This window comes from Aotus nancymaae, unplaced genomic scaffold (assembly GCF_030222135.1).
Source record: "Aotus nancymaae isolate 86718 unplaced genomic scaffold, 86718_ANA_hifiasm-v0.15.2.pri h1tg000077l, whole genome shotgun sequence".
Classification (NCBI taxonomy): Eukaryota; Metazoa; Chordata; class Mammalia; order Primates; family Aotidae; genus Aotus; species Aotus nancymaae.
This window is the reverse complement of record NW_026988492.1, coordinates 5,495,417-5,507,683: the sequence shown is the minus strand read 5'-3', so window position 1 is coordinate 5,507,683 and position 12,267 is coordinate 5,495,417. Positions and strand designations below refer to the sequence as shown.

General features: G+C 42.3%; 1 protein-coding gene across 6 annotated transcripts in view; it reads right to left on the bottom strand.

The window, feature by feature from the left end:
* The window catches only part of MTPAP (mitochondrial poly(A) polymerase), a 119,185-nt gene that overhangs the window by 22,644 nt on the left and 84,274 nt on the right, over positions 1-12,267 (bottom strand). The window contains exon 10 of one of the 6 annotated variants that reach the window (XM_021665185.2): positions 9,930-11,779. The exons of the other annotated variants lie outside the window; for them this stretch is intronic. The gene's annotated coding sequence lies outside the window, so the exon portion shown is untranslated. Of the gene's footprint in view, positions 1-9,929; positions 11,780-12,267 lie in introns of those variants that run through there. 6 annotated transcript variants of the gene reach the window in all.

Genomic DNA, 12,267 nt, shown 5'->3' with positions numbered 1-12,267 from the left:
GAAGCTGCAAAAGAAAAGTTCAAAGCTAGAGGAGGTTGCTTCATGAAGTTTAAAAAAAGCAGTTTTCTCCATAACATAAAAGTGCAAGGTGAAGCAGAAAGTGCTGATGTAGAAGCTATGTCAGGTTACCCAGATCTAGCTAAAATCCTTGTCAAAGATGACTACGCTAGACTACAGATTTTCAATATAGACAAAACAGCCTTTTATTAGAAGAAGATGCCATCTAGGACTTTCATAGCCAGAGAGAAGTCAATGCCTGGCTTCAAAGCTTCAAAGGACAGGCTTGGGCTAATGCAGCTGATGACTTTAAGTTGGAGCCAGTGCTCATGGGCCATTCTGAAAATCCTAGCGCCCTTAAGAATTATGCTAAATCTACTCTGCCTGTGCTCTAGAAACCAGACAACAAAGCCTGGTGGGCAGCACATCTATTTACAGCATGATTTACTGAATATTTTAAGCCCATTGTTGAGACCTACTGCTCAGAAAAATAGATTCCTTTCAAAATATTGCTGCTCATTGCTAATACAAAATATTTCTCTAATCTGATGATCAAACTGGAAAGAATGAGGAGCTCCTTCTTATGGACGTAGAAAGAAAGCCCTGAGAAGCATCTTCTACTCATGGTGAAGATGCTGTGAACATCATTGAAATGACAGCAAAGGATTTCATATATGATACAGATTTCAATGATAAAGTAGTGGCAGGGTTTCAGAGGACTGACTCCAATTCTGAACGGAGTTCTATTATGGGTAAAATGCTATCAGACAGTGCTGTATGCTACAGAGAAATCTTTCGTGAAAGGAAGAGTCAATTGGTGCAGCAAACTTCATTGTTGTCTTATTTTAAGAAATTGCCACACCTATCCTAACCTTCAGCAACCACCATCTTGATCAGTCAGCAGCCATCAACATCTAGGCAAGACCCTTCACCAGGAAAGAGATTATAACTCACTGAAGGCTTGGATGATTGTTAGCGTTTTTTAGCAATAAAGTATTCTCTTTTTTTGAGACAGAGTCTTGTTCTGTTGCCCAGGCTAGAGTGCAGTGGTGCGATCTCAGCTCACTGCAACCACTGCCTCCTGGGTTTAAGTGATTCTCATACCTCAGTCTGCCGAACAGCTGGGATTACAGGTGTGTGCCACCACCCCAGCTAATTTTTGTATTTGGTAGAGATGGAATTTCACCATGTTGGCCAGGCTGGTCTTGAGTTCCTGACCTCAGGTGATCCACCCACCTCGGCCTCCCAGAGTTCTGGGATTACAGGTGTGAGCCACCATGCCCAGCCTTCACAGCTCTTAAACTGTGCCAGCTGAGGATTAGCAGACAGCTGAGAAGACTGAAACAAACAGAAAAGAATTCACTTGGAGAAAATAAGGATCATTCAGGAAGAAAAACACTTTCACATATAATTAAAAACATAAACACGATCATGCCTGGTTAATTTTTGAATTTTTGTATTTTTGTAGAGACGGAATCCCACCATGTTGGCCAGGCTGATCTTGAATTCCTGCCCTCAGGTGATCTGCCTGCCTCAGCCTCCCAAAGTGCTGGGATTACAGGCATGAGCCACTGTGCCAAGCCCAATAAAGTATTTTTTTATTATTATTATTTTTTATTTCCATAGGTTTTCGGGGGAACACGTGGTATTTGGTTACATGAGTTAGTTCTTTAGTGGTGATTTGTGAGATTTTGGTGCAACCATCTCTCGAGCAGTATACACTGAACCCAATTTGTAGACTTTTATCCCTCAGCCCCTTTCCACCCTTTTTCCTGAGTCCCCAAAGTCCACTGTGTCATTCTTATGCTTTTGCATCCTCATAGCTTAGCTCCCACCAATAAAGTATTTTTTAATTAAGTTTGTTTTGTTAGACATAATGCTATTGCACACTTAACAGACCACAGTATAAATATAAACATAACTTTTATTTTATTATTATTTTTATAATATCTGTCCTAATAAGTGTTATTTAGTGTCTCATTCATAGATCTGACTTGCAGTTTTCTAATGACTAATGATGTTGAGTATCTTTTCGTGTGCTCATTGGCCATTTGTAGATCTTCTTAGAAGAAACGTCTACCCAAGAACTTTTTTTTTTAAGTTTTGTTTTAGGTTTGGGGGTACATGTGTGGGTTTGTTATATAGGTAAATTGCACGTCACAGGGTTTGGTGTTCATATTATTTTGTCATCCAGGTAATAAGTATAATAGTCAACAGGTAGTTTTTGATCCTCTCCCTCCTTTCAGCCTTCACCCTCAAGTAGGCTCTGGTGCCTGTTCGCTTCTTTGTGTCCATGTGTTTTCAGTGTTTAGATCCCACTTATAAATGAAAACATGCAGTATTTGGTTTTCTGTTTCTGCATTAGTTCCCTTAGGATAATGGCCTCCAGCTATATTCATGTTGCTGCAAAGGACATTATCTCATTCTCTTTTATGACTGCGTAGTATTCCATGGTGTATACGTACCAGTTTTTAAAAATCCAATCTACCATTGATGGCCATGTAGGTTGATTCCATGTCTTTGCTATTATGAGTGGTGCTGCAGTGAACTTATGAGTGCATGTGTCTTTACGGTAGAATAATTTATATTCTTTTGGATGTATACCCAATGATGGGATTGCTTGGTCAAATGGTAATTCTGTTCTAAGTTCTTAGAGAAATTGCCACACTGCTTTCCACAATGGCTGAACTAATTTACATTCCCACCAGCAGTGTGTAAGTGTTCCCTTTTCTCTGCAACCTCACCAGCATCTGTTATTTTTTGACTTTTTAATAGTAGTCATTCTGACTGGTGTGAGATGGTATCTCATGTTGGTTTTAATTTGCATTTCTCTAATGATTAGTGATGTTGAGCATTTTTCATGTGTTTGTTGGCTGCATGTATGTCTTCTTTTGAAAAATGTCTGTTCACGTCCTTTGTCAGCTTTTTAATGGGGTTGCTTGTTTTTTGCTTGTTAATTTGTTTAAGTTCCTGGCAAAGATTCCATGATGAAGATGCCAAAAGCAATGAAACAAAATCAAAAATTGACAAATGGGACCTAATTAAAAGAAACTATTAACAGAGTAAACAGACAACCTACAGAATGGGAGGAAATATTTGTAAACTATGCATCCAACAAAGGTCTAATATCCAGAATCTGTAAGAAACTTAAACATAACTTTCACATGCAGAGGAAAGGAAAAAGTTTGTATGACTCACTTTGTTGTGATAGTTGCTTTATGGTGGTGGTCTGGAACCTGCAATATCTCTGAAGTATGCCTGTACAAGTTTTTGTAGGGCTATATTTTTCCATGCCTCTTTGGGACATACCTCCAAATGGAATTGGTGGTTTGAGTAATCATAAGTAGGTTTATAACATAAATCCTAGAGATTTGGGGCTGTTCTACCAAGAAACAGAGCTGAGGGCTTAAAGACCTGGGCTTGTCATTTTCCCTCCCTCTGTAAATTCTCCAGTGCCATCAGAAACAGTCAGCTGCATTCTTAAGGCTTTGCCTTCTGGGCCACTCTGCCACAAGCAACCACGGGTAATTACGGATTCATCACAGGCACTGGAAGACTGAAAGAACAAAAAGCAGATACTAAGATAACCCTGAATTACTCAGAGCAGGAAGAAACTACCATCCCAGGCTGGGAGAATAAAAGCAAAGGGATATTGCTATCAGGACCTTGGTGTTGTGGGAGTTCCACTTAAACCTTTGAGGGAAAATCTCTACACAGCTGGTGCTGTAGCCTCTGAGAACAAGGTGCCATGTTCTGGAGATCAGACCTTCAGGGGGACACTTTGTACTGCTAGTGCCTAGACTCTAAGTACGGTGTTGATAGTGGTGGACCCTCATATTTAGAGAAGGGTCTTCAGTTTAGCTGGTAGCTGTACCCCTAAAAAGGAAGCCTGGTCATGCCTTGGATGTCTGAGCTGGCAGCACAACCCAGTGGGTTTTCCAGTCACTCATGGAGTGGGGAGTGTGCCCCACAGATGCTCAAATGGCCCAGAGGGACTGGATCAGGGTGAGAATAAAAGGATAGCCTGCCTGGCTGTGCAACTGCAAAGCGTCCAGCTGCTGTGGACATCACTGAACAGGCATAGCATGGCAGGTGCTGGGAGCAGTCACACAATGGGCAGCTAGAACCTTCTCCCTGCTGCTATGAGAGCAGTGCTGCTTGGAACTGGACACTAGGAAAAAAGCTTTTCGTGTCCTCTTCCTACTCAGCCAATCTACCCTGAATGCTTCCTATTGACAGAACCTAACAGGAAGTCTACTGGCGAGGGCCTAAGAAGTGGAGTTTGGAGATCTCCAGCTCCAAATGCAGCAGGATGACCTTAGAGCCGAGAGGCCAGAGGGCAGAGGATGGAGAGGCAGATAACCTGGATCCTGGCACCAACCCAGCACTGACTGGGTGAGTAGACAAGACATTGCCTAACCTTCTTGGGCCTCAATTTCCTTATTTTAAAAAGCTGGGTACTATCCTGACCTTAGAAGTCAGCTAGGAAGATAAATCAAGCCAATATATGTACAAGTGCTTTATAAACTCTGAGAGCCATTTCTTTATTTTTTATTTTTTTGGATGGAGTCTCACTCTGTTGCCAGGCTGGAGTACAGTGGTGTGATCTCAGCTCACTACAACCTCCGCCTCCTGGGCAATTCTCCTGTCTCAGCCTCCCTAGTAGCTGGGATTACAGGTGCGCGCCATCACCCCCAGATAATTTTTGTATTTTTTCAGTAGATACGGGGTTTCACCCTGTTGGCCAGGATGGTCTCGAACTCTTGACCTCATGATCCACCCTCCTCGGCCTCCCAAAGTGTTGGGATTACAGGCGTGAGCCTCTGTGCCCAGCCTCTAAGAGCCATTTCAATGCAAGACATGGTGACGGCTGATCTGTGTTGCTGAAGAGCTGCATAAGGGAAGTTTATCTGCCCTGGAATTTGTCATACAGGGTACACATTGCCCGTGGGGAAAATTATGTGAGTGAAAGAGAAGTCCAGAGATGTGAAAACAGTAGGCAAGCCTCATACCAACGTGTCAAACTAGAAGACCAAAATACAGGGTGAAGTCTGTACACCTGACCCAGACACCAGTGAGGGAGAGTCAATGAGGGCTTTGAGTTAGATGTCCGTGGTCCAAATTTGTTTTGGTAAGAAGAGGGGAAGGATGAGAGGGAATCCAAGATTCAAGGTGGGCATGGTCATGCAGAGTGGGGGCTTGGGAACTTGCTGTTCAAGCAGAGGGCAGTTTCTTGCTGCTGGGGCAGATAATTTGTGGAGTCAGGCAGGGCTAAGCATTGCTGAACAGTCACAACTTCTCACTGGTGCTCTCCACCTTCTCACTGGCTGCCCTAGGTGGGTTTCTTTGGTGCTTTTACTGTTATCCTTCACCTTGTTTTTACTGGGGACACACTGAGGACAAGCAGCCAGGATGAGTGTCTTGATGACAAAATGGACCAAGGCTGGGGGCAGTGGCACACCTGTGATTCAAACACTTCGGCATCCCAGAGTAGGAGAATTGCTGGAGGCCAGGAGTTTGAGACCAGCTTGGGTAATATTGTGAGATCCCATCTCTACAAAAACATTTAAACATTTAGCCAAGCACGGTGTCACACCCACCTGTATTCCCAGCTACTTGGGAGACTGAGGTGGGAGGAGTGCTTGAGCCCAGGAGTTTGAGGGACCCACGATTGTGCCACTGCTCTCCAGTCTGGGTAACAGAGTAAGACCATTTAAAAAAAAAAAAAAGAAGGAAAAGGACCAGAATAATAACTCTTTCCAAGTCCCACTTTTACCAAATGTGCATTTTTGATCATTTATGAATATTGATTTAAAGAGGAAATATACTTTTTATGACAAAAACAATTTCTGTAGAAGGAGTGGCATCTCTGTCCTTCAGTTATTATAAAAGGAAGATCCTCACTCCAGATACAGTGCCACACATGATGACTCCCAGAGGCTCCTTCCTGACCTGGCATGGGAGCAACACACTCTCGGTCGTTCCCAGAGAAGAAATCTGCACCCCCACCTGCACTCCCTGAGACATACCTTTTCCACCTTTGACAAACTACGTTAGCAAACCTAGGGATTATGTTCTTTCAAAACTTTCCTTCAACAAACTACCTGTATGCACTTAAAGGGAACAGTTGACCTACTTACTTAACACGGGCGTGCCAGCCGCCTGTGTTGTGCCAGTTCTATGATTGGTGATTTAAGTTGGCTTACCCTCTTTTACCCCACTGCTTGCTATAAATATGTCCCTGTAACTTACACCAAGGCAGCAGGTGCCAATTAGAAAGTAGGTTAATGGCTTCAGAAGGCTCCTGGTCTGCGCAGCTAATAGAAAGAGCAAAGATCTCTTGTGGATCTCCAACAGAGAGCCTGTGTATTATCAGACCAGCTGGAAATGTTGTTCCACCAAATGCATCTCTTTTAAGAGAATGGAGGAATTTTGAAGATAGGCATTGGTCACAGTTCATTCCTCTTCCTTCCCAAAACAAACCAAGTCCAGGAGTTCATATCATGCCTCAATGCTTAAACTTTGAACAGTTCCATGAAGGAGTTCCCAGATCCACTATTTCTAGCTAGAAGCTCTATGCGCAGATAAGAGCACCCCAGGGAGAAGAAACTGCATGACTACAGACGGAGAAGCTGGAGAGAGCAGTGGGAGGGACCCAGGTTTAAGATGATGCACTGAGCATGCATTAAGTTGCCCTCTCTCCCCTAATCCCATTGCAATGATAAGAAATGACACTTTCAAAGAACAAATCCATAACAGTGTTGGAAAGCAGGAAAAGGTGTCATGGGCAGATCAAAATTTATCTCCTAAGGTTTTTAAGAAATTAAATTGTCACTCACAGATTTAAAAAAAATTAATCTCTCCCTACTCCTTTAAGGCCACCAGTGTTCACACCTGATATTTATATTTCACACACACACACAGATGATAGGTAGATGACTGATCGATCTATAGGTAGTTTGCAGAGGATATGGTTTGTTTTTATATAAACATTGCCTTATATAAAATGGATTTACACTACACTATTATTTTATAACATTTTTGTTACTTAACAGATCACGCATATGTCTCCAAGTCAGTACAGACAAATCTAACTCATTCTTTTTTTGTTGCTGTATAATATTCTATGACATAAATTTGTCATAATTTCTTCCCCTTCTGCTATTAATGGGCACTTCAGTTGTTTCTAACTTCTTGTCATAATAAACAATTGGCAACAAGCACCCCTGCACATTCATTCTTATGTGTTAGCACAGTTATTTTGTAGTAGTGGCTCACAAAGATGGGGCTGCTAGGTTAAATGTATGTGATTTATCTCTACAAGTATGTATAATTCGTATTTTGCTATACTACTTGATAATTCACTTCTAAATATTTCAGTGTGCCTCTCTAGGAATAGGGATTATCTCCTACACATCTATAAAACCACTGCCATATCTAAGATAATGTAAAATAATTGCATAATATCATGTAACAATTCAGTTCATATTCAAATTTTCTCCAATTGTCCTAAGACTCTACAGTTTTCTCTTTTTGCTAAGTAGGATTCAACCTAGGTTAATGTATTGCATTTGGGCTTTACACCCCTTGGTCTCTTTTAGTGAAGAAGAGTCCTCTCATTTTGTTTTCTTAAGACATTGGCATTTAAAGTGATCAGCCCAGTTATTATGTAGAATGTTCCACATTCTGGATTGCTCTGATCATTTCTTCCCATTAATCATTTAACTTTCTCTTTACTTCCGCTATTTCTGAAACTGAAAGTTAGGTCTAGGGGCTTGATTAGATTCAAGTTACACATTTCTGGCAAGAAAAACAAAAAGGAAATATACATGATATGTGATGCTGTATAATAAATGTGTATTTTCAATTGTAATAAACATTGTCAGATTACTTCCCTCAAAGACTGTGTAATAGCATCGCGCATTTCCACCTGCAATGTCTATTTCTCTGCATCTTAATCGTCCTAGATATTACTGCACTTTTAATTTTTGCAAATTAAATATGTTAATATGTATCATCAGGTACATATTAACTATAAGTAAACCACGATACATGAAGAATATATATCTCAATCCCTACAACTTCTAAAACATACATTAGAAAGAAAGGATTTGAGCTTCTTCTTGAAGGTTGTATGTGTGGCAGACTATATTTCTCCTTCCCTCACCATAAGGGGGTATGCTGTCCCACCCTGTAATGTTGGCCTTGACCACGAGATTTTCTCTGATCAGAGGAATCAGAGCAGAAGAGCTAGTTCTGAGCCTAAACCTGAAGACACATTGTACGCTTCCATTCATGTCCCTGGGAGTTTCTACCCTTTACTATGAAAATAACATGTGAAAGTTGATTAATTCTCAGACCAAAGCATATCAGCCCCAGCCTACCTACATATCCGTGAGTCAAGTGAGTGAGAAAGAAATACTTGCTGTTTTAGGACACTGAGATTTTAGGGCTGTCTGCGATTGCAGCAAAAGTTGATGAATGCTGTGGAATCTTAAAGTGGGAATGGTAGTAAGTAGTACAATTGATGCAAGTCTCTTTAGGTCACTGTTGTTACCAAACACAAAGCCCACTTCTGAAGCCCACTGGACTGTAAAATCTGTAACTACAGAGACGTTGTGGGTCTTGCTCATCACTGCATATCATTGGCATCTAAAACAGTGCTTGGTTTCTCAGAGAACTAAAATAGAATTACCATTCAACCTAGTGATCCCATTTCTGGGTAAGTACCCAAAGGAAAAGAAATTGTTCTACCAAAAAGTTACCTGCACTCATGTGTACTGCAGCACTATTCACAATAGCAAAGTTATGGGATCAACCTAGGTGCCCATCAACAGTGGCTTGGATAAAGAAAATGTGGTACTATGCAGCCATAAGTAAGAATGAAATCGTGTTCTCTGTAGCGACTGGAGCTGGAAGCCATCCTCCTAAGTCAATTAACACAGAAACAGAAAATCAAATACTGCGGTTCTCACTTACAAGTGGGAACAAAACAATGGAGACACACAGACAGAAAGATGAAAACAACAGACACCGGGGCCTCCAAAAGAGAGGAAGGAGAGCAGAGAGGAAAGGTTGAAACACTACCTACAGGGTACCATGTTCAGTATTCAGGTGCTAGGTTCAACAGAAGCCCAAACTCCAGCATCTTTCGATACATCCATGTAACAAACCTGCACATGTGCCCTTGAAACTAAATTAAAAAATAAATAAAAACAGTGCTTGGTCCATAAGAGGTATTCACAAATTCACTGTCCGATGAATGAAGTACTGTGAGGGAATGAGTTGTTGAATAAGGGAATGGTTTGACTTGACGAAAACACTAACCTGAGATAGGATAGGGATAGATTGTAAAGGCCCTGAATATCCCAGTAAGGCGACTAAACTTGACTTAGTTGGTAATGAGACTTATGTAACAAGACCCATGTAAGGCCTTAAGATCAATCAGAAGATGGTGTGCAGGACAGGTGGACAGGGACACTGGAGGTGAAGAAACCCGTTAAGAGCCTGCTATTGGAATTGTCCAAGCCAGGTGTGAGGTGGCACTGACCAAGGTAGCACTAATAGAAAGAAAGGGGAGGAGACATCATAATGAAATTACCCATTGTTCCTGGCAACGAATTAAAAGGAGAAGGTAAAAGAGAATGGAATCCCAGGTTTAGCCTGGGCCAGCAGAAGAACTGATCTCCAGGGGATGGGCGGCTTTGGGAAATATTAATTTTGACACCCCAAATGCCACATCTGAGTGCATAGTTGAAAACAGGGGCCTGCTTCTCAGGAGATGAGTTCTAAGTAGATTTGGGAATTAGAGGTCACTCTTAACTGATTTAGCCCATCCTGAAGTAATAGCAATGGATGAAATAGACAGACAGACAGACAGACAGATAGATAGATACAAATTAAAAATTAACTGATTTGGCCCAGATCCGAAGTCATGAAAGAGGATGACACCAAGGGGTGAATGAATGTAGCAAGAGAGTGAGAAAGATCAAAAAGAGAATTCTGAAAAATGTCATTTACATTCACGTAGTCCTAACAAGAGGAAAATAGTTGGTGCCAAACAAAGGAAAACAGGGCAGGGCACACAGGTGCAGAAGCCAGGGAGAAAGGGTGTCAAAATCCCACTGAGGGGACCAGATGAAAAAGTGGCCAGTAGTAATTGGAGGTCGCTCTTAACCGAGTGTTAATTCAAGGCGCAAGTAAGGAACATGGCGAAGAGCAGTGCAAAGCATGTGTGAAGGAAACGCTACGGCAGCGCGTGAGGATGGTGGCAGCACGAGAACGGCAGGATGGGCCAGGTGTTGAGGGTGACAACCCAGCCCAGAGAGGTTTTGTTTAGGGTAGCGGAGACCTGAGCACATTTGCAGAAGTCAGTGAAGCCATTGCAGAGAGATCAACTCTGCCGAGACACAGAGGGAGAGGAGATACCTGATGGGGCATAAAGGTTAAGAAGTCAAAAAGGAAAAGAAATGAGAGCCCGGTGTAACCTAAACAGCCTTAGAATGGGAGCTGCGAACAGCTGTGGTTTATTAGCACTGATGTTTCTTGTCCACACTTCAAAGCGTAGCTTCAAGAGCAGGGCGATCTCTCCTAATTACCCAGCTTCTCTGGCTATCCTATATATAGCCTCAGGCCCTTAGTAAATGCTCTCGATGACAGTGACGGTGGTCAATTCCCACTTTGCAGACATTCCATTCATTCTTACACTGTCTTCCAGCAGAACGTGAGGCAGGTATTGTTGTGAGGGCCAGAAATGGAAGCTCAGATCTGGATGCCAAAATCAAAGTTGGGAAAGGGGCCACTGTTTCCTGTTGCCCCCTAGATGGCCCCCACGTTGCTCTGCAAAACCGCAATAGTCACTTAACCCCCCAGGCACTCACACCAGGGGAAGAGCTTTCAGAGAATGCTAACGGTTCCAACAAAAATACTTGAACTCTCTTCAGTTCCTTGCATCTGACCTTGATATTTTCCCTTACAAATGAACCACAGTAGCCCCGAGTAGTATGGGGAAAGGGACCAGATGGACAATAAGATAAACGGTTTATATTTGTCTAAGAAATAGGACCGAGCCTTGAGCTTGGTTATATTCATAGTTTTTTAGTTATAGCCAAGTGTATACACTTTTATAGTTTTCCAAATGTATAAAAGCTGCCAACAATCTTTCCATTTGTTAGGAACTGCACTTAGCGATTCCTCTGCATGTTTATAATAGTAAGGGCTTACTATGTACCAAGTACTGTTCCAATCACTTTACACATATTAGCTCATTTAATAATATCTTGTGGAGATTCTTGTTAGGATTAAATGAGATAATACATGGAAAGAACTACCTTTCTCTTCATTTACAAATAAGGAAACTCTGGCTTGGAGAGCCTGAGAAACTGGTCAGGTTCCTAAGTGGTGAGGCTGAGACTCTAACTCAAATGTCTCACACCAGAGCCTGAATCGTTTTTTGTTTTCAGTTAGAGATAAGGTCTCACTCTTTCTTATGCTGGAGTGCAGTGGTGCAATCATAGCTCACTGCAGCCTCAAACTCCTGGACTCCAGTGATCCTCCTGCCTCAGCCTTCTGGGTAGCTGGGACAACAGGCGTGCATCACCACACTCGGTGAATTCTTTCTTCCTTCCTACCTTTCTTTCTTCTTCTTTTTTTTTTTGAGATGGAATCTTCCTGTGTTGCCCAGGCTGATCTTGAACTCCTGACCTTAAATGATCCTCTTGCCACAGGCCCCTGAGTGGCTGGGACGTAGGTGTATGCTGCTGTGCTGGCTCAGAGCCCAAACCTTAAATACAGTACAAGGCAATCTCTCAGGGATATATACACTACATACATGTCACTTTTCTTCATCTTATTGGAAAAACACAAAACATAACTTGAATGTTAACCATCTCTTCATATGGTCAGGAGCGACCTATGGTGTAACTGAGTATGCTATTGTGTCTTTTTTTGTTTGTTTTCTTTTTTTTTTCTTGAGAAGGAGTTTTGCTCTTGTCGCCCAGGCTGGAGTGCAATGGCATGATCTCGGCTCACTGCAACCTCCTCCTCCCAAGTTCAAGCGATTCTCCTGCCTCAGCCTCCCAAGTAGCTGGGATTACAGGCATCTGCCACCGTGCCCAGCTAATTTTTTTGTATTTTTGGTAGAGACAGGGTTTCATCATGTTGTCCAGGCTGGTCTTGAGCTCCTGACCTCAGGTGATCCACTTGCCTTGGCCTCCCAAAGTGCTGGGATTACAGGCATGAGCCACTGCTCCTAGCGTGTGGCTTTCTTTT